The following is an 18,998-nucleotide window of genomic DNA, read 5'->3' as shown; positions in this document are numbered from 1 at the left end:
TTGTTTTAACTTTAAAAACAGCGACTGCCTGCACAAAAATTAATTTCTATGGAATTTAATAATCTAAGATGTCCTGAAAATAGTATCATTTTAAAGTAAGCACAAAACTAAATTCAAAAATCTAATAAAAAATGCAATCAAATTAAGGTCTCGGTTTAAAGCAAGAAATGAGTAAGTAAAATTTGTCGCTAAACAGGCGTTTTTTGAAATGCTACAGCTTTCATGTACTACATTACAAACTGTCATCTACAAGCAATTAACTTCTATTACCCAAAGTGGGTCATAAGCTGTAAAGGGGAGGGAGTGAGAAGTAAAAGAGCTATAATTTGAAACTTACACTAGGTATTAAGACAAATTTCAGATATTTAGGGGTCATAATCTATATGAAAGGGAGGGGGACCTTAAGGACATAGTTTCAAACTTATGGTGTTGATGATGAAGAGGAAGAAAAAGGTCTTAGGCGTATTTGATGGAAGTTTTTTTGGTAAATTTTGTCGGAGGGGAAGATAGCTTTTCTAATTTCTTCAAAAAGCCTTATGAAAAAAGTTTTTGACGAGTTTGCAATTAAAATAAATTTTGTCATTAACGGGAAATAAAAGTATATATATTTTTTTCTTAGTATACATTTACATTAAAAGCTGTACTGTACATAAAATGCAATGTAATACAAAAAAAAACGTAAATATGTTTGTTCAATATAAAATTAGAGCCTAAGGTGTAATTTGTATCTGTTCTTTCCCCTACCGTATGTTTTATACTTTACGATCTGAGCTTAAGCACTTAAACTATAGCAAAAAAAAGTTATTAATTTTTAAAAGACTTCCATAAATTTAAATAATTTTCTTAAACTAAATCAAAAGTTATTTAACTTCTTTATAAAATAGTTTTAAGTTAAATGTGCACCGTAAAAAATATAACTAAGATTTAAGACAACTTAAACTTAGTTTTTTGAGAAAAAATTTTTGTTTATCGATTGCACTTAAATATGTATCAAATAAAATTTCTTTATGTTTTCAAACGTACTTTGTAAAAATAAAACTCAATACGAAAAGAATATACACTCAAAACAATTATTTTTAAAAATTGTATTACCATGTTATATTTGGTTTTATGTTTGACTAATTTGAAAACAAGCTAATCAACTACAGGATTAATTAACTCTTAATTTATTATTTGCGGCCATTATGTTTAAAACTTGATATTTTATTTTGTTACTTAAACAATTTTCGCAGATATTATTAAACTTTTATTATATCTAAAGAAAAATTAAAAAAAAATTCTACATTAACTACTTTAAAGATTTTTTATTCATCAACTGTTTTTTTGATAAGAACACTTTATGCCTGATTCTTAAGTTTTTAAACGAATGATTTAAACTATTTTTCACATGATGATAACATCTTTAGTTAGTTGTCTTCAATTTATAAGAAATATTATTTTTAGTTTTAGTTTTTAGTTTTAAACAGCATATTTAACATAGAAATGGTATAGTTTGTTGTTTAAATTTCAGTAAGATTAGTAAAGTTTAACCGTAAAACGAGAATTAGTCAGCTTAATTGCGTCATAAAGCCGTAGAAAAAGTTTTAATTTTTTTAGTATTTCAGACTAAAACTAACTAAATGAATAAATTTTAAGATTAGTCTCTAGAGTACCCAACCCATCTATAATTTTAGGTTTTACTTAATTTGTTTCAAATGTTAAATGTTTGGGTAAATAAATTTTTGTTTTTAAGAGACATACTTGTACTAGGTAGGTGTCAAATTTGCACGAGCGCACACAACTGCACGAGGGGACTAAATAGCACTAGGTGACTAAATTGCACGAAGACACTTTTGCACGGTTTGAGTTTTTTATTAACTATTAGTTTTTAATTTGTTTTGTCAATTTTTTGTTTATTTATTTTTTTTACTATTACTGTTAAGCCTAACCCTTACCCTCGGTCGGTAGCTTTTTTTAAGTAATTAAATTTAGTTTGTTCTTTTTTTTTTTAACAATAACTTTTATAACTTATTTTTTTATTTTTACTATCGCTGTTACCCCTTACTTTCGGTCAGTAACTTTGTTTTTATTTTGATTTTTTTTTAATTTATTTTTTAGTTGTTTTGATATATATTTTTCTGTTTTTTTTTACTCTCATGCAAAAATGACCCTCCATGCAAAATTGAATTTGGTACAAAATTGTCTTCGTGCAATTTTGTCCTCTCGTGCAAATTTGTGTTCGTGCAAAGGTATCTTTGTGCAAAATTGACCCTTCGTGCAATTTTGTCTTCGTGAAATTTAGTCCCCTCGAACAGTTTTCTCTTCGTGCAATTTTTACCCGTTCCCACTTGTACTCGACAGAGCAATCAAAATTCTGCATACCTTCTTCCTCCATATACTTACAAACAATTAACATCTAACTGTTTACAATTTTGAACATTGAACAATATATCAAATTTTTTTATGTACAATAACCTACCAACTACGTACGCATTTGCTAAATACAAACTGCAGGTATGGTACGCAACTTTAGCCGAAAAACGCTGTGTTCAAAATAACTTAATTATGGTTTGAATTATTAAAAAAAACCTTAAACTAGTAATATAAAAGCATTAAATTTAAAAATGAGTTGTAATGTATTGTATTTAATGTACTGTTTTGAAATAAAATAGCTTTAAACTAAAAGGAACAGGAAAAAAAGTTATGAATTTACAAACTTTGTATCAATCCAATATTTAAAAGAAAACATATAATAAATTTCATTTAATGAAAATAATGAGTTGTGAAACTAACGTCTAGATTCCCAATGATTGTATTATAACATAAATGTAAAAAGCATATTAAAAAGCGATATTAATGAAAATAAAAAAACATTGCAATTGAAATGTATTTAGAACTAGATGCTTTTAAAAAAATTTCTGTTAGTGTATGATGTTTATTGAACGATAAAAAATGCGCTCAAAAATTTGGTCTAAGGACCTGTAGTACAAAGGAAACTTTCGGTTAGCGTGTCGTACACCACACGTGTAGCTTGTCATTTGGGTTAAGCAGACATTTTTTGTTGCTTTGAAAAAAATTTAAGCCCTAAACTAGCGTTTTAGAATAAACACTTTTAAATAAAAGCATGATCAATATTTTCACAAATATTTATTTAATTGAATTTATTTATTTGTTTGAAATTAGTAATTACATAATTATGTGCACTATGTAAATTTTAAAGGTACAAGGAAATACAAGATAGATCTAAGAAAATGGTGGGTTGTTAATAAACTACATGCATAAATAAATACTTATTTGATTATATAATAAACAAGAGTGTTACAGTACAGAAACAGAGCTACATTATAGTTTATTGAACGATAAAAAAAACGCTTTAAACATATTGTCCTAAACTCCAAAGACCTGGTGCACGAAGAATATTACCATATAACTAAATCATTTATGAAACAGCAGTAAAAATCGGGTAGTTGAAAATTTCTACTACTGTTTTTGAATAGCTTGAAGATCAAGCAACTAATTTGCATAGTCGCTGAGTCAGCAAAATATTTTTAATTTTTTTTTTTTTTTAATTTTTATACCTTTACCTCTAACCAATCTTACCCAAACATAAAAAAAAAATCAAAAATAAAATTGTATATATTATCAAAAATGTTTTGCTGACTCATGAAATGTGCAAACTAATTGCAAGATTTTCTAGCAATTCAAAAACAGTAGTTGAAGTTTGAAGCTACCCGTATAATTCTGTTGTTTATTATATAATTAAGTTTTTAGCTCTTATTTAACTTATCGAAGTACTCTTGATTATTAAAGCTTTTACAAAATTATTTAAATAAATTATTATACATAAATACATAATTAAATAAATACTAAAGAGTAAAGATAAAGACTACTGGTACTGATAAACTTTTAACAAATATGTTTTGTTTTTATGATAAAAGTTTTTGATTCTGGGGATTTTGCCTACATTTGTAAACTTTAGTGACTTTTAACATGTATTTACTGGTCTTAATGTAGCTAATTGAAAACCATTACTATGCACTTCTTGTTGAGTACTCACTTTTGTTCTGTGTTCAAAGTGTGTACCTAGTTTGTAGGTTACTGTACTATCATAGAAGATTCTTTATGGTTGTGGTCTGATGGTGTAGCATTCCTAATGATGGAATTGAAAACTCAATACTTTAGTTTATTGAACAAAAATGAAAAAAAAATGCTCAGAAAATTTTGGTTCAATGACCTGGATAGCAAAAATACCTCTCGGTCATCGAGTTGCATACCAGAACTTTCAAAATTATTATGAGTTAAAAATGAAAAATAAAATAGTTTTTTTTTTTTGCTAGCTCTGTTCACTCACACAATACAAGATTTTCAAAGAAAATGAATTTTATAACTGAGAGACCTGTATGAGACTTGGCCTAAACTTCTTTTGGTATTTGGATCCTAAGTTTTGGTCTAGTGTCCCTGAAACTTTTAAAAGCTTGAAAAAAAAAATTATTTAGATATAAAAACTTTTTGGTTTTACACACGAATCGGGGCACACTCTTTTTAGCATTATTTACAGGAACTTTTTTTCTATTTTATAAGATATGCAATATACATTTACTTACAGGTCCAAATTTCTGTGGTTTCAAAAAGTAAAGACTTTGTAAGGTACGCACTTTGAGAGGTACGCACCCACGTAAGGTGCTATTAAAAATTTGCAATTTCAGAATACCAGTTTTCAAAAACAATAGATTTGTTGGAATCAGTGCAGGCACAGGACAAACATATCTTACAATTCTTTTTTGCTTAAAAACAATTGGCTTCAAATAACAACTAGCAGCACCACCCCAAACAGATATACAGTACTGGATATGAGGATAAAACAAATTATAATACACCATTTTCAAAGGGCTACATGACAATTTGAATTTGAACAACTCAAATTCTGACAATCCAAATTCTTAAAAAATATTTAAAAGGTTATATCTGAAAAAGTAATATAAATTTGAAAATAATTAAAAATGCATTTGTAGGTTTTGTTAGCAAACTATTAAACCTATATTTTGAACAGTTATGTAGATCTTATTAATTTTTACAAGTCACTTTTTTTTTTTTGCAAATTCTTAAATATATTTTAAGGTATTTTAAAATTCCTAAAAACAACTATGTTTTTTACTTTATTAAAACCACATCTCAAAAAATATTTAGTTTATTGCAAAAAGAAAAAAATAGCCTGTAGATATTAATATGATTTACATATGTATTTTTCATTTTTGAAAAATATACATTAATTTTTTATTTGTAGCCATTTCAATTTGTTAAGAATTTGAATTGTCCAAATTTGAATAGTCATGCACCCTTTTCAAAGTACTTGTACGTAAATAATATCTCAATTTTGACATTATAAAACAACTTCTTTAAAGCTTAGATTTTAGGTACTATAAATGTGCCTTCAAATTTAAATTATCATCTAATACCACACCTAAGTATTTAATATTTTCACTCTGCTCAATCACAAAGCCATTTACCTTAACACTGAATTCATTCTTTTTTGCAATTCTATTAAACAGCAAAAACTTAGTCTTTGAATAATTAATAAACAATCTATTTTTACACAGCCATTCATCAATTTTCTTCCACTCCATATTTATAACAGTATTAACATGGTATCACAATGTTGATAACTCAGACAAGCATGGTCTGCAAACAATCTCAATTTAATATTTGTAGCTGAAAATATGTCATTGATATATACAAGAAACAACAATGGACCAAAAGAAGAACCCTGAGGTATCCCAACATTCAAAATTTCACACTTAGAAATGACATTATTTACAACAGTAGACTGACTTCTATCTTTTAAATAATTTTGAATGAAATTTAACATTGAGCTTTTTATATAATAAGATTTAAGTTTTGATACTAAAATTTTATGATTAACAGTATTAAAAGCTTTAGCAAGATCCAAGAAAACAGAACAATTTACTTTTTTTTCACCATCCTTTATCAGAACCTGAACAATCTAATTTACTGCTAACTCAGACGTACTATTTTTCTAAACTCATATTGATTGCAGTGCATTAAATCATTTGATATTAAGTAACCTCTCAGTCTCTCACACACTAATGACTCAAAATTTTTAGAAAAAGGAGTCAAAAGAGAAATAGGCAGATAGTTATTTCCATAATTTTTTTACCTTTTTTATAAATTGGCACTACCTCAGCGTGTTTAAGAGAATTAGGAAACACACCATACTCAACACAATTGTTGTACAATATAGAAAGGTAGGGAGAAATTGTTTTTGCACTAAGCTTCACAAAATGAGTACAAGGGACATCAGAACACACACTCTTATTAGGGTTCATTGTTTTAATATAATTTTTAACTTCGTTTGCTGATATATTCTTAAAAATAAAACCATTTTTTACAGAACCTAATGAAAACTCATCGTAATCACAAGCAATATGTGTTCTTTTTTTTACTAAATCATCAGCAAGAGACACAAATTTTTTATACATAACATTACCAATTTTTTTGGTTGAACAACAATATTACCATGCATATCAAGCACACCATTGATTTTTGAATGAAAGATAGGCTTAGTAGCAACAATTTTGTTAATTATTTTCCACAATTTTTTACTGGTTGTTTTGTTTTCGTTTACAATCTGTTTAAAATAAAGTATTTAAGAGCGTTCAATAACCCAATTTATAATATTTCTATATTTTTTTAGTGTAATTGAATTTTTTTTATATTCTATCTTTGATAGCGGAATTAAACACTAGATTTTTCTTTTTAATTGAAACAATAATCCCCTTTGTAATCTAAGGTTTAGCTTTTAGTTTTTGATCTTTTTTATTTAAATTTTAATTGGTGCATGATAAAACACTGTGCTACCAAACATGCTCTCAAACTGATTCTAACACTCATTTATATACTGACCTTTTTTAATACTCATTTTCTATTTACGCAAGTTCCTATTAAGATCATTTGAAAGAAACTCCAACATCAAACTTACTAAAATCTTGAACTGATTTTTGATAATACAATTCATGTTTATTCATTAAACATTTGATTTTACAAACAACATGCATATGGTCAGATGTATCATAATCTACAACATTTACATTTAGCTTCCCACGCCCAAAACTAGAATAAGCATGGTCAATCAAAGAACTAGAGGTACAATCAGAGGAAAGTCTAGTTTGGGAATCAACAAATTGTTTAGCACCAGCACTAGAAATACAATTCAAATAGTCACAAGTACGCTGATCTCTATTAAATAAGTTTATATTTACATCACCACCAATTATAAAATTTTTTTCTTTTCATTTAATATATCTAAAACTTTAAGAAAATTTTCTTTAAAAGTATTAAATGTAGAGCTTGGTTGTCTGTAGACATTACCAAGTATAAGATGTTTATTGTTTTCAAGATTAATAGAGATCCACATATCATCTACATCACACTGTTTAAAAGACACACCTTCTACAACCTAAAAAGAGTGAAATGCTAGCTCTTAAAAAAATGCAACACCACCAGATTGATTACTATTAGACAACTTATTTACAAAATCATACCTATGCAGTTTACCCATAAAAGGTCTCAGACTAGTCAACCAAGTTTCACAAACACATATTATATCAGGTAGATTTTTCACTAAACTCAAAAATTCCTCAGTTTTATGTAGATTTTCATTTATGCTTCTAATATTCATGTAAACAACACTTATAGTATTTTCTTTTCTAAAATTCACACAATTTAAGTCTAAATATTGGTCAACATCTCTTCTATTAATACTCATCTTATTAGGTTTTTTAAAGCAATCATAGTCAAGATCATCAACGCTATGAAATGGAAAAACAGATTTTTCACATAGGTCACAATAAAATCTAAGTTTGTTGCTTTTAAATTGGTATACAACATTTTTATTAGTTGTACATTCAAAATGACATTTTCTATTACATAAAAAACAAGTTAAACAATTTTCTGAGTCTTTACGAGCTAAATTACATCTATAACAAACAGACATGTTCAAATCACAATTTTCACAAAAAAAAAGGTAAATCATTTTTACATATTTTATTAAGAGTCTTGTTTGGTATACTGACACATTTGCAATGTATCCATTTAAAACAATCTTCATAACACACACACACATTTATCTTTAGAAGAAAATCTTTTAAAACAAATTTTACAAAAGTCTTCATCCCCAACAATGTCAAATTTAAAATTTTTTGTACAATTTTTACAATAAAATAAATCACTGTTATAAGAATAGAATGTAAAATTAAGCATAAATGGCCCAGAACAATTTAAATTTACATCCATCCAATTTTTACACCCATAACAGTATAAAGATTCAAAATTTGAAGGTTTAAAATCATTTTTACAAACTCTAAAAGTCTCAAGAAACACAGTTTTAACCAAATTTGTCCTATTTAAACTAATTTAAAGTGCTAAATAAAATCTCAATAAAAACTTAAAAAAAAAAGTATTAACATTTAGACCTTAGTGATAGTTAACAATTACTTTTAGAATATTTTTTAACTTTTCTACACGATAAACTACGACAGCCTTGCTTGTTTCCTTTTCCTTCATCAAAACGACCCCACCAGACAACCAAGAAAACTTCCAGCCAATAGCCTTTTGGAACATTCTTTTAAGATAAAGAAGTTCCAGACTAAACTGTGAAAATTCTTGTTGATGTACACTTTTTCAATATTTTTACATATAGAGTATTTGCTAATTTTTTTTCTCTTTCATGATCTTAACCTTCTGCTCAAAAGATCTAAATTTAACCAAGATAGGATTAAATACTTTCTTCTTATCTTCAGCCTTTCCAGCTGGTTTCATCATTCTAAATGAACAATATCATTTCTATGAATCCAAGGGTCAACTATTTTGAGTATGTTCATCACCAAACTCTAATTTCTCATTGTCTGATACCCATATCCCTTAGATTTCAGCACTTGACCTTCTTAGAAGGTTGTCCAACTGATTAACTCTTTGGGACAACTTGCCACCTTCCTTAACTTTATTAGCAATCTCAGATAATTTTACATTATCTGATTTTAGCACTTCTATTTGAATTTTATTCTTTTGTTTTCTTTTGCAGTTTGTCAAAACCACTACTAATAAATTTCACTGAATTTTCAAGCTCAACAACTCTATTCTTCTGGATCACTAGCTCCTCCTTCAGTTCCCTCATATCCTTTGAAAGATCCCCCAAACCTTTTACAAGGTCAGCCCTCACCTCCATGATCAATTTCTCTAAACTCTTCAATATTGTTTTTTTGCATTGACATTTAAATTCAATAAAATTACACCTTATTCAAAAAGAATTTCATTTTTTCATTTGTTCATTATGTTTATTTAATTTTTTTATTGTGTATAACCAAAAATCTATCACATAGAATAAAAAAAATTGCGATCATCAAAATTCTTTTTATTAAAAAATATATTTAAAGTAGATCTACAGTATCTTGCAATGTCATTATACAATTTAATACCGTTTTTTACCTTAAACTTAGTTTTAAACTAAAAATAGACCCCAAAACGTGTCCCAAACAATGGATACCTTTAAAAACCTGGAAGAAATTTTCTCAAAAACAAGTGGCCACCCTGTTTTATTGAAACATTCTTTTATTTATATACCATTTGCAATTTAAGATCAATAGATTATTCATTTTGTTTTATATTTTAATACACAAAGCTTTTCATAACTATACGAGTTTCATTCTCAAGTGATAAGTTTTAAATTAAATTTGAAAAAAAAATTCTGGTAAGTTAAAAGCTTAAAAAATAACTTTAAATTATGATGTATGAATAATTTCAAATAAATACAAAATTTAGTGATTCAGCAAGTAGAACTATAGTAAAGATATGTTTATTAATACATTGTTAGTAATTTAGCTTTTCCATTTAATGCTGTTTGCGTATTTAAATTAAGTCGCTCTTCCTCAATCAATATTGATTCCAGGCTGTAGAGTTTGCTTTGCTTACATCATTTCAAACCTTTAAAGTTTTGAACTATGTCAGAATTTTGACAGAGTGTGCAATTAAAAAGATGTTCAAATATTGCGCTGTTTGTTAGCTTTGTGTAATAAAATATAAAACAAAATGAATAATCTATTGATATTAAGTTGCAAATGGTATATAAATACCTTAAAAAACCTTCCTATAATATTTCTTTTATTTCCTTTTTTGTTTTTGCCTTCTATAAAGAACATATTTAAATATAGATTGTTACTCTGTTACTAGCTTTCTAAAGAAAGTAGAAACTCAGTTTTTGATTAATAAATAAGACTTTTTTAAAACTTTTAAATCCAGACAAGTAATTAATACAAAATTATTTAATTTGAACATAATTTACTAGTTACCTTTTTTGCTTAAACTCATACTTTCTATTAAAAAATAAGACCATATATTATCAAAAAAAAAAGGTTAGCTACTTTAAAATAAAGAAAAAATATGTTTTTATAAAAAAATTTACTGTGTAAAATAAAAACAAAAAATACCCTTTTTATTTTTTTACCTAAAACTATTTACTATTCTTTCAATTTTTTTTTCTGATCAACAAAATTATTTTACAGTACTTAATTTGACTTTTCAAATAATGGCTAATGTTAATTTTTGTTATTAAAAAATTAGTAAAAAGACTCTCACATAATGTTTTTAAATTTTTTAAAGACTTTTCTGCTATTTTTAATAAATTTTACTCATATCACCTTCAAAAAAATTATTTTACCATTCCCTTTTAACAATTTTTACAAATATAAATATTATATATACATATTAGTAAACTATAAATATGTACAACATTTTCAGAAAATTTATAAATGTAGGTAAAATGGATAATTCTAATGGAAAAATGTACAATGTGCTACTGCTTAGTTTTTCCTTCATGTTTGTTTTCACTGGTTTTCAAACATGTGGAATGGTTGAACAAACAGTGCTCAACAGTTACATAAATGACACAAAGGATGTCCACGGTCAACCAACTTATCACGGGGATGGGTACACATCTCTAGCAATAATTTATACTGTGTTTGCTTTTTCCAATTGGCTTGCTCCATCAGTTGTTAGTGTTATTGGATCAAAATACTCAATGATGATTGGTGCTAGTTTGTATGTTTTATACCTTGCAACATTTATTAAACCTCTAACATGGAGCTTATACCTTGGTTCGGTTCTAATTGGCATAGGAGGGGCAGTGTTATGGACAGGGCAAGGTGTTTTTCTTACAAAAAATTCTACAAGCAACACAATGGGTAGAAATAGTGGGATTTTTTGGGCAATTCTTCAAGGCAGTTGTCTTATTGGGAATATGTATGTTTTCTTTGCTTGGCAAGGAATTACAAACATTGGTGATTCACAAAGAATTCCTTTGTACATCGGTCTTACTGCTATATCTGCTTTTGGAGTAGTTTGTATGGCTTTCTTGAAAACAAAAAATAACACAGAATCTTTAGAAAATGATCCAGAAGTTTCAGAAAACACTGAATCAAATAATGAAACTGAAGATAAGCCTTTACTCGAAGAAAACAAAAAAAGTTCAAAATTAGAAGAGGCATATAGCATGTTTAAAAAGTCTATTTGTCTTTTAGGTACAAAAAATATGATGCTGTTATCTGTAACATTTTTTTATACTGGGTTAGAACTAACTTTTTTCAGCGGAGTTTATTCTACAGCAGTTGGTGCAACTAAACAGTTTGGTTCTGATTCAGACAGGCTTGTAGGTCTAGTTGGTATTATGATTGGCATTGGAGAGATTGTAGGTGGGTTAACTTTTGGTATATTTGGTAAAAAAACTGTTAAATATGGTCGAGACCCTATTATACTGATGGGAGGAGTCTTACACTTTGTTGCCTTTTTTCTTATATTTTTAAATCTTCCTTCTGACGCGCCTATAGCTAAAGATGGAACTATGTCTACTGGTTACATTACTCCAATCAGCGAGCTTGCTATTGCATGTGGCTTCTTGTTAGGATTTTGTGATGCGTGTTATAATACACAATGCATATCTTTGATAGGAGTAACTTATCCAGACAACAGTGCTGAAGCTTTTGCAGTTTTCAAATTCATGCAGTGCCTTGCAGCAGCAGCAGGTTTTTTTTATTCTTCTTATCTTCAACTGCAGTATCAACTTTTAATACTAGTTTCGTTTAATTTTGCTGGAATGCTCTCATTTATCACTGTTGAAACTAGATTAAAGCATGAAAATAAAATTCTCTTAAATCACCATGATGTGCCAGAATAGGAAAAATTGTAATAATTTATTTTTAATCATTTTTAAAAGATTTTTTTAACTTAGTTTTGTTAAATTAAATTAATGTATGAAAAAAATTAAAGATTAGTGGTTGAGTAAATGTATGTGTAAAGTAAATTCTGTAAAGTAGAAATTTTTTAAGTGTGAGTTCGAAGAAGCATTATCAAAATAAATAATTATACTTTGTTTTTTTTTTTCATTATCTTACCGAATTTGTAATAATTTTTAATGATCATAAAAATTATTCATCATCATATTGCAGCATAGTCATCTTTTTTTACATATCAAGTTGTTGTAAAATTTTAAATAAATTCTAAATATCTGTTTTCCATCATAAGTTTTTTATAATTGTTGAGTACTTACTTTATTAATCAAATAATTAATTTTTAAAAAATTGACTAATTTATTAGAACTCTTCTGGATTTTTTTTTTATTTTGCAATTAGTTTTTAGCAAAAACAAATTATCTTAAAAATGTTTTTTAGTTAATGCTACGATATTTTATAGACGTAAATTGAGTTGTATAAATAACATTTATAATACAGTTCACATTTTTTTGAGTTTGATACAGAAAGATAAGTGCAATAAAATACTTTCAATTATATACACGTTGTTATTTTATTTAAGTTTCATAGTAGTATTTTACTTATTTTCATTTCCAGTAAAATTAATAATACTTCTAGTCTATAAGCAGTAAAATCAAAATATGTAGTGCTTACAAATTAGGACAAAATATTTTTTAATTTAGTGTTTTCTCTTTGTCACTAACTCAGTAAGAAGATTATAAAACTCTACGTATTACTGTTTTTTCATCTGTTATTCTTAATGAAATATGATGATTTTTATGATTAAGATTTAGTGAATTACAAACATTGCTTTTATTTCTTTCACTTACTTTATTAAGAAAAGTTTGTTGGTAATTTTTTTGGTTTATAGAGTGAACAACAGTTACAAATTATAAATTTTCTATATTGAAACAATAATAGTTTAGCTGTAGCCTTAGAACATCACAAGTTTGATTAAAAAACAAAAATATAAAGAATTCTTTTAAAAAAAGTGGTATTTAATTCAGCAACAAATAAATATTTTATAAAAATATCACTAAAAGCTAATGAATTTAGACTCAAAACAGTTAGACTTTTTTCATTTTCATAAAGAGTTGTATAACTTTCTGCAGCATTTATAAAACAATTGTCAGAATAATTTTTCAGGTTTTTATAAGTATTTGAATTTATTATAGAACTACAAATGTTTTAGTATGTCTTTTGTTTAAATTATAAATCATTAAAATTTTAATGGGCTAAATCTATTATCTTCAGAATATGTTATATTAATTAGATGAATTTTTATTAAGTAGTTAAACTTTAGGTTGTGAAATAGTTTAAAGTGTTTTTAAACTGTTAAATTAGATTTTACTTATAGTTTTTTTTTTTTTGTAATTTAAGTCATGTTTAAAGTTTGGTGTAAAGTCAACTTTACACCAAAACTTTCAAAACTTAAAATTTTATGAGTTGTAAAAAGTATAAATCAAAAAATTTAATGTTGTATACAGCTAAACTTTTACTTTAAATTTAATGCAAACAAACAAAAGCATGGATATAAAGTGTATATGAGTCTTGATAATACTTAGTAGTTTTTTTTTTCTCGAACTGCAAATTAACTAATTGTAATTAAAACTAATAAATAGTGGGTTTTCGTATTTTCTTTAAGTGTATTTACTAAGTAAAAGAAGTTGAAAAAACAAATTACAATATTTCGTTATAGTTTTTTAATGTAGAAAATTCAGCTTGAATTTTTTTATAAATATTTAGTTAATTTTAAAAACGTTTCTCTAGATACCAATTAAAGCTTTTATGAAAGTAAAGTGGCCTTATTTATTAAATTTTGTTAATTTTAAATGCTTATAATAAATTATTTATAATCTATATTAAAAGCTATGGTATTTAATCAGTTTAAATTTTTCATTATTTTAGTAGAAAACCAGCAAGATATAATGTATAATTTTAGACAAAAGCTGAGACGTTATACCTCATTTCTACTTAAGTTTATAACTAAAATATGCTTTAAATCTATTTAACATAATACGTATACTATCTATAATAGAAATTTTAATTAAACAACAACTTAAATAGTATTTTTTAAATTTTGCAATTCTTAATTTAAATAAAATTTAAATCATGATTTTGAGACTAGACTAATTTTTTTTAAACATAATACCTTATAAAATGTTTATACTTTTATGTATTCCTAATAATAGTTTTAATTGTTTTTTAAGGAACTTTTATATCAAACTTTTTTATATTGATACTTAACTGTGTTAAATGCAACTTTGTTTGTAGTATATTTAGTTAGGTAAACAAATGTAGTCAAACAATTTTTTATTATTGAAAGTTTAAAAATCAAGGCTCTAAATATAGTATCTATATTAAATGAGGATGAATTTGTTAATAACAAAAAATTTTAATGTATTTACTTAGAATTCAAAAATATTTTTTGTATATTCAAAATCTAGTCTTACTTAAATTAAGGCGTTTCAAACGATATTCGACATTATAATTGTAAGTTTATTTTTTTAAAACATAAATTGAAACATTTTAAAGTCTAACAACAAATTGTATTTTGTAACGGTTAACTAATTTTTTTTAAAGTTGTTGTTAAACAACTTTTTACACATTTTTTCCTAATTTTTAAGATACTGTTTAAAATAAATTTTTTATTTGTTTAATGCCAGTGAAGTTGATTATTAACTAAAACATTTATTACTTGAACTTTTTTAGTTTTTTTACGGTAATAATAAACAAAAAGAAATTCATTTTATATATATATCTTACGTGGTTTATACATAAAAACTTAGTTTCAGTATCAATGTGGTTCTAATCTAAATAATACACATAAATGGAAAAAATAGGGCTCCGTATAATAAGCAATATAACCACCAATGAGTGTTACTACATATTCTAAAACTGGTATTTTTTTGTAAATGGAAACAAGAAAATAATAGTTCAGATTTATTATGATTTGCATGTAATTACAGCTTTTATTTTAGTAAACAAAGTCTTCGCGTATATTGTGATTATTCATATTTTTTAAAATACTTATTTTACAAATTAAAATGTTGATAAAAATAATAATGAAATTTCGAGAACTAAATTAACAATATGTACCCTAAAAAAAATAGTATAAACTGGTATTTTCGGTCTAAAGTCTTAAATCACCTGATTTATTAAGATTAAAGAAAACTTGATAATCTTCTAAAGTTCTATCTAAATTTGTACAAATTTTTGTCATTAAAAACATGATAAAGTCAATGTGAAATGTTTTAATCAAAATACTTTAAGCTAAAAAAAATTCTGTTTAAGTCATCAATATAAGTTTTTTTTTTTTAACTAATGTGTACAACGTACGTTGATTTTGTGTTCCGGTAAGATAAAAACTGACATCAAATTTCACATTATTTTAATAGTTATACTACCAATAAAGACTACATAAAATGTTTTTTAATAAATAAGTGAAAATTTTTAACATACACGTGATTTAATAACTAAATTGCTTTATTATACTGCTCCAAATAAGTCAATTTGGACCAAAGTATGCAATATCAAAAAATTGTTTTTAAACGTTGTATTTTGTCAGGTATTTCAATTCTCTTGCATAATAAAAAACAAGATAACTTAATTTTTCGTCATCAAGTACCTATAAAAAAGTTTTAGGAAAGCTACTTGTTCAAAAGACTTTTTTTTTTTAGATTAAAGATATCCTGGAACTTTATGTACAAAGCTAGTTCAAAAAGTATAAATTTGTGCTCAGTTCTTTTTTAAAAATTAACACGGAATGAGTTGTATCATTCTTTCTTGCTCGTTAATACTAGTTCATTGAAAACGATAAAACAATCCACACTCAAAAAAATTGGTCAAAGTACCTGAGGTATAAAAAAACATTTCGGTCATTGAGTGTCACACCCATTGTTTACTTTATCTTTTTTGTGTTATAAAACAAAGAAAAAAGTTTACTATTCAACTTTAAAGATAATATATTATACACATAAAATTTTTTAGGAAAAATAAAAACTCACATTACAAAACGAAGAAAACGCAATATGATACTTTACTTAGAATATTTACCATCAGTAGAAATATTTTTTAATGGTATTTAAGTTGTAGATTAAATTTTGCTTGGAACAATAACTTAAACTTATTCTTTTAAAATTCTTATAACTGTAAATATATACATTTACCTACATACTTAATTATTACAGATTAAACCATGTAAGCAAACAGCAAAATAAATACACTAAAATTGTTTACTACAATGATTGAGTTATAACAAAAAAGTTTCTGTCCTGGACAAGACAATAAAAGATATCTGTGGTGTGCGACTTGATAACCGTAACGTTCTTTGTATCCCAGGTCTCAGGACCAAATATTTTGATCGTTTATTTTATCGCTCAATAAACTAAACTATAAACAAAAAAGAAGCTAATATTTTTCAAAATTTTACTTAAACAGTAGTTTAGTTAGTATTTTAATAATAAAACTTTTTTAAAGATATTATATCAAAGACTTTGTAAATGTTCCTTGAGTATTAAACAAATTAAACTTTAGTATTAGTTTAAATATAACTAAGCATAATATTACTTGCTACAGTCTATACTAGATCAATTTCATAAGAACTTTACTAACATAATTTTCATGAACATACTGTTTAGTTTAAATTAAGTGGAAGCATTTGTATTTTAAACTAAATAATTGCATCTTAATTTTTTTTATCGAAGCATAATCCGTATTCCAGTCAGCTTGTTTTCGGGATCTTGGGAGACGTTAACAAAATATTTTCTTTGGTATTAACGATTTTAGTTAAAATTAAAGACAAAAAACATTTCTCGAACAAGTAATATATAATAATATGATGAATCTGTAATAGACTACGTACTAATGAGAGCCGTTGGAATTACTTTTACTATTTGTTAGAACTTTTGTTTGAAGTTTAACGCTTTTTTAGAGTCTTTTTACTTTTAAAAATAAGTAATTTATGTATATTTTCACCGTTTGAATAAGATTAAATTACTTTTTGTTTTATTTTTGAATAATGAGTCTCGTAGCTATTACAAATTACTAATTGTATCTGATAAGCCATAAACAAGTTTAGATGTTTAACTATTGAGTTTGCCTTTATCGTATTGTTTTTTTTAATTTCTGATTAAATTTACTAACATACAACGGAAATGAATACATTCATATCGAAACTTATATTGTATAGACATTAAAACACTAATAATAGTATTAGAATAAGAGTAAAATTGAAACATTTTAAATTTTATTACAAAAAGACTATTTTTTTCTCAGAGTATTCACATAAGCATATGTACCAAGATTTCCCAAACTGGACCAAGTGGCCACTTAGGGGCCGTTACAGAAATTTATGGGGTCATGAGTTCATAATTGAAACTTACACTAAATTTTCTGAAATTGATGATGAAGAGCAAAAAAATATCTTATAAGTTTCTAATGGTAGTTTATAAACTTATACTAGATATTATGAAAAAAGTTAGAGATATAGGGGGCAAAAAGCCGTAAAAGGAGGAGCCACTAGGCAATATTTTGAAACTTACACTAGATATTCTGGAGTTGATGATAAAGAGCAAAAAACAAGGTCATATGCGGTTTTAGTGATAGTTTTTAAAATTCGGTTGGAGGGGCCATAGCTTTTTTATTTATTTGAAGGTGGCTTTTAATAAAAAAAAATTTGGAAACCCTGATATATACTAAGTTTTTTTACTTTGTAATTGTAACAATAAATGCAAAACATTTTCTTCTTAGTAAGCAAAAATATTTGAAAATGCAGTAAAGAACAGTATATTTGAAGCAAAAAAAATTTAAGCAACTAAAATTAAAGAGAATATCTTGAAAAAAAAATTTAATATTTATGTGGAACTAATAATTTACTTTAAAAGAAAGTAGTCTAAATTAAAAAAAATTAACAAAATTAAAAGCTTTAACATTATTAGCTAATATTTTTATATCAGTGAAAGAATAAATTTATAAATTTGTTCTTTAAAAGAATAGTTAAAAATAAAATACTAAAAAACTTTTATTTTTTCTTAATTATTTTCTATATTTAAATTCCTGCATTTTATAAAAATATAATGCATTAACTTTTCTATAATAATTATAAAAGTCTAAATAAGCAATAAGTATGATATATCTATATTGTTTTTGAAAGATAAAAAAGCGCTGAAAAAGTTTGGTCTAAGGACCTGGTGTACGAAAAATCCTTTCGGTTATCGAGTCATACACTACTTTTTAATGTTGAAAAAAACGACGCTTTAAATTTAATGTATTTTTGTTATGAACTAAAAATCATATTTTAATATCTAATATTAATGTTTACTTGAAAGGAAGCCCCGCAGTGTACACATATACTCTTTGCACACTGCACACAGAAAAATAAAATTATTTATGTCAAATTATTAAACATTTAAGTTGGAGCTAGGTCCTAAATATGTTTTTTACGTAATTAGAAACCGTGTGAAAGTTTTGTTTAATGCACTATTTTAACTAAAATAAAACTAATGTTTATTTTAAAACTAGCTTATTTTAAGTATTAAAGCGTTTTAGAATAGAACATATTCTTTTTCATTTTAAATAGATTATTCTAAATTTTGCTATTAAATCTTAAGTTTTCTTGTTTTTATCTGAAACGATTAATATAATTGACCATTTTTTTAAACTTAGTTAAACTATTTATACAATATTTCTAGTAATCTTTTTAAA

The 18,998-nt window shown here is 25.6% G+C and overlaps 1 pseudogene; it reads left to right on the top strand.

The window, feature by feature from the left end:
- The first annotated feature begins 10,810 nt into the window (after positions 1-10,810).
- On the top strand, positions 10,811-12,220 carry LOC145842936 (UNC93-like protein MFSD11 pseudogene; annotated as a pseudogene).
- Positions 12,221-18,998: the final 6,778 nt, after the last annotated feature.

Source organism: Thalia democratica, chromosome 8 (assembly GCF_965202585.1).
Source record: "Thalia democratica chromosome 8, ktThaDemo2.hap1.1, whole genome shotgun sequence".
Classification (NCBI taxonomy): Eukaryota; Metazoa; Chordata; class Thaliacea; order Salpida; family Salpidae; genus Thalia; species Thalia democratica.
Note: the sequence above shows the minus strand (reverse complement) of the source record. Positions and strands in the feature narration are given on the sequence as shown.